Below are 5,000 nucleotides of genomic sequence, written 5' to 3'. Positions count from 1 at the left end.
CCTTTATATGCGGTCCCGGGCTGCGCCACGCCAGGCCGCCAGCAGGGGGCGCGCGGGCTCAGGGAATCATTCAGGGGCGCGGCGCGGCGGGGGTGGCCGGGCAGGGCGGGTCGCCCTGGCTCCTTGTGGCCGCAGTCTGCGCTGAGACCCTCAGCACTGGCCAGGGACGCCCGGAGCCCTTGCAGAGGAAATGGGCAGAGGCTGCACTTGCTTTCCCCCTCTCTGACCGTCTTGTGTACAACCACCAATTATTGCTAACAGTGGCAACAACAATAATAACAGTAGTAACAATCACGACACATAGTAATACTGACACAAATTGGATCAAATATTCTGCAAACTTTGGAGTTCGCTAGGTCTCTCTGATGCTCCCTCTCACCTGACGCTTTCCAAGCAGGAAGAGCAGGGTCCACTTTTCTGATGAAGAACTTGAGGCTTCAGATGATTAAATAATGTGCCCAGCAAATAAGTGACAGATCTGGAATTTGAACCCAGAACTCTTCTCACACCCCTAACCCCTTGGAGGGGGGTCCAGACTTGCAGAAGGGCAGAGTTCTCAAGGCATTACGGGGAGACAGCTGGTACTTGCAAGGCCCAGAGAGGGTTCAGGGAGTGGGGAGGGTCTTTCACTGTCTCTGGGGCCTGGTCTGTCCCTCCTCTGGGTACCTCCCTCCATCCCTGTTACCTGCCTTGGCCTGGACATGCTCTGGGACTTTCAGATATTTGTCCAGGGGGATGGCAGAACTAGACCGCACGGGACTACTTTTTAACCATGCCCACCTATGGCCATGTGGGGGGGTCTGCCTAGGTACCCCTAGGGAAAAGGTCCACCTAGTGATGCTCTGAACTGGTCTCAGACAAGATAGAAGCAGCTATTGACCGCACATCCTGCAGAGAGCAGATAGGACTCCCCAAGCAGGGAAGGGGGTTCCCTCCCATCCTCACTGATGATCTGTGCTGGCCTTGCAGCCCCCTTACTCTCAGAGGGACATCACCGTCCCTCCCTCTCCCTTTCCTCCCACAGAGTGACTGAGACATGAATTGGTGCTTATTAACATGTGCTAATGAGTGTTAGGCAAACTCCCCGTGTGCAAGGGGGAGCACAAGGAAGGAGGTGAGAATCAAAAGCAGGTCGCTAGGGGAGGGGGAACCCAGGAGACAGAAGGGAAAGTTGACCTTTGGGGACAGGGGTGAGCCCACAGGGAGCCTCAAAGGGAAATACAGAGTGCAGCTTCTAAAGCCACAGTGTTTGCCCAGGGCGCAGGTGTTTAGAGTTACTTGCAGGTACAGACTAGGAAGGGCCTCAATGTATGTCCCCACCACTGCCCTCTTGGGCCTAGGGGATCCTGAGCTGAGAAATTCACCAAAGTCATGGGCTCCTTACTTTGCCTTTGGGGAGGCAAAATGGTTCAGTGGTTGATAGTAAGCGCTCTAGAATGGGGTTACTTGGTCTGAATCCCTGGCTCAGCCCTGGCCCTCCAAGGATCAAAGCCAATGCCCTGCTTTCTACCTTGGATGAATTACACAACCTGTCTGTGCCTCGTTTTCTTGACTGCAAAATGGGAACATGGATGTTTACCTCTTAGAATTATTCTGAGGATTAAATGTTAGTGCTCCTGCTGCCCTTCATGAAACCAGTGATTGGTGGTGAGCTTAGCAAGAAATTCCAAGGAAGGGCTAACACTAAATCAAGTCCCAGGGGAGAGGCTGAGACAGATGACTTCTCTAGAACATGAGCTCTTGACCACTATGCAGTATAGTTCCTCAAGGGACCAGGCTGCAGCCTCTGGGTTTTGACATCTGTCATTCTGGCTTCTCTCAATCGCCTCCAGTCCCCTCCCCTGCCCAGGTCCCTAGGTGAGAGAGCTCACCCCTGGCCCTCTAAGGATCAAAGCCAATGCCCTGCTTCCTACTGGGGAAAGATGGTCCTGGGTATCACTCCAGGGTGGCCACTGTGACCTGCAATCTCTTCACTGACAGTCCTGCGTCATTCATAGTGGATGCATCCCTGGAGTCTGTTGCTGGGGGGCCCATCCCTAGCTTTTAAGGACACATGCTCAGGGAGGACTGAAGAGCCCCAGCCAGCCCCTTTGTCCCCAACCTGGGTCCTGCAGAAGCAGTCACATGTGGGCATTACAAGTCCCTGCCCTGGAGTCAGATGGCTGTGGGTTTAAAACTCACTTGTTGTGAGGCTTTGGACAAGTTATGTAACACCTTTGAACCTTAGTAAAAATAGAGGTGATGATAATAATACTAGTCTTACAAAGTCATGGGAGGATCAAAAATATTGGAGTTAAGGGGTTAACTAGCAAGACTCCTGGCTGCTGGCAAGGCTTAATGAAAAGGTAGGTATTATTATGAAAGCGGGCCAACTGCAGGGCTTTCTATTGTTGTTCTGAGAGAGTGGCACTTAGACCACACCTGGAAGCTGGGAGGCAGTCACCTCCTGTCTGCTTCCTGCTCAGCACTCCTCCCCCTCCAACCTCCAGCTGAGGCCCAGGAGAAGCCCCGGTGCACAGAGGGCTTTCTCTGAAGCCAGCAAACCTCTCCAGTTCCCAGGGCTACTGCAGAGAGGGGGCCACATGGGCCCACCTGGACCCAGGCAGCCTGGGCTGAGCAGGATTTGGGATTGGGCCACATGTGAAGGCAGACACGCTTATTCCTGACTTAAAACTGTCTGGAGTCCTGAGGAAGCAGCCCAGACTGTCTTGTCCTGTCTAGAACGAAGATGAAGTGGCCACAGTCCTCTGCAGCCCTCAGAGGTTGCAGGGGCTCCTGGGAAAGGTGCACAGAATGCAGAGGAGGAGCGGAGCCAGACTCCACAGCTGGGGGGCTGTGTTTAAGGTGGAGCTGAGAACTGCTCCCAGAAGACCTTTCCTCCAACATGCAGAGGCCCTTGTCTGTTGGTTGCTGTGTAAAATGCATAGACCAGGTCATTCATGAAGAAGAGATCCACTTAGCTCATGGTTCTAGAAGCTGGGAAGTCCAAGAACACGGTGCTGGCATCTAGTGGGGGTAATATCATGACCAAGGGCATCACTGGGGGATACAGAGCAAGCATGATTGCTTGAGTCTCTCCTCCTCCTCTTATTAAGCCACTAATTCTGCCATCAGCCCCCACCCTCATGACCTCACCTAACCCTACCGACTTCCCGAAGACTCCATCTCCATATACCATCAGCATATGAATTCTAATCGAATTTCCCACTCTCTTAATCCTGTTAAAATGTTAACAAAATTTCAGCACATTGGAACCATAGCACCTCCTCCACCTCTAGCTGTAGCCAGAACTGGGGATGCTCCTACAAACCACAGGTGTCCTCATAGTTGAGAAAAGCTCCTCCCTCTTTTCCTCCCAGCCCCAGCCCCTCTCCACCTGGGAGGGGACATCTGAGAGCCAGCCAATTTGCAGTGGGGGAGGGGACAGCATTTCACAGAGAAGAATCTGGAGTTTTAAGCCAGGCAGACCACATTTAAATGACCAAATGTGAGAGGAAAACATGGAAGGAATCCTGAAGTGGTAGGAAGGGGAGGTGTACTTTGAAGCAGTGTAGGTAACAACAACACGACTCTTTATGTTTACATCTTAATGAATGGAGGCTCTTGTTCAGTCTTTTCAGATGCCTGAGGTTTTGCTCCTCTTCTAGGACTTCCCTTTCATAACCATGACAACAACTTGGCTGGCGAGGGTGACGAGGTGATGATCATGAGGACACCTTTCCATGGGGCTTTTGGGTATTCTGCTTTGTTGGTCCTCACACTGTCTATCTATGGGGCCCATTTTAAAGAGGAGGAAACCAGGGCTCAGGGAGAGGAACCCCAGTCAAGGCCTGGCAGGGAGGAACATCAAGAATACTTTGGCTCCTCCAGGATCCTGGGGTTTATGGCATCCTTGTGGGCCAGGTACCAAGTTCCTGGGCAATATCTATAAAATTCTCCACAGACCCTGGCCACTAGGGCCATAGAACCCCTCCCAGTGGCAAGGAGTGACACCATATGCACTGTTTCCAGGGGTGTCCACCGGTTCCCCTCTGGCTGGTTTGTCCCTTCTCTGGATAGGGCAGATTGGACACCTCCTCATTGTGCACCCCCCGCCCACTGACTGCATCCCAGGTGCTGTACCAAAGATTGGTGAGAAGACTGGCCCCCCTGACCCTCTGCCTTCGGCTCCCAGACTCGCCCCTCAGAGAGGGAGGGAGGCCTGCTGACTACGGAAAGGTGAGACACTGGAGAACCAGGACATACAACCTTCCAGCCAGTATCCACTGGGATGCGGTAATTGGCAGAGCTCCTCAGAGCACCTGGTGTTATTTTGGAGCACATCAAAGAAAAGAAATCAGAACCTGGTACCTCCCTCTTCCTGCAAATGTTTCTTTCAGATATTGCTTCTTTGGTCTTTATAATGGTCAGGTCTGGCTACCAGGGTGAAGAGAGCTGGCCTCGCTTCCCAGAAAGGAGGATGAAAGGGATGCAGGAGCCCAGCAGTTTCCATGGAAACGGATCGAGGTGGTAGGGAGAATAGAGAGTCCTAAGGAACCCAGAGGTAAGTAGGAGCAGAACTTTTGAGTAACTCAGTCTGAAGACTGAGATCTGTGGACAAAATACCTCCGGGTAGCCACACCAGCAGTAGGGGCTATTGAGTCCCCCTCTCTCAACAGGCGGGGATGCAGGGGCTGAGAGTTCAGGCTCCAAAATCCCACAGGTCCCTTTCAGCGCCTGGATCTGCTGCTTACCAGCAGTTCTGCCCTGTGTTGGCTCTGTGGCTCTGGGCAAGGTGCCTACGCTCTCTGAGCTTTGATTCTCTCATTGGTAGAAGGGAGAGTATCCTTGTAGCTCCCTTGGAGGCATTTGTGAACATTAAGAGAGGTTATGTGTGTGAAGGGTGAAGCAGGACCCGGAACAAAATCAGCAAACATTGCTACTGAAGGCAATGTGATGGGAAGTCTGATGTAACTGGTGCCCCCCATCCCCACCTGCCAAAGCAACTGGTTCAGGGATAG

Source organism: Marmota marmota, unplaced genomic scaffold (genome assembly GCF_001458135.2).
Source record: "Marmota marmota marmota unplaced genomic scaffold, marMar, whole genome shotgun sequence".
Lineage (NCBI taxonomy): Eukaryota > Metazoa > Chordata > Mammalia > Rodentia > Sciuridae > Marmota > Marmota marmota.
Note: the sequence above shows the minus strand (reverse complement) of the source record.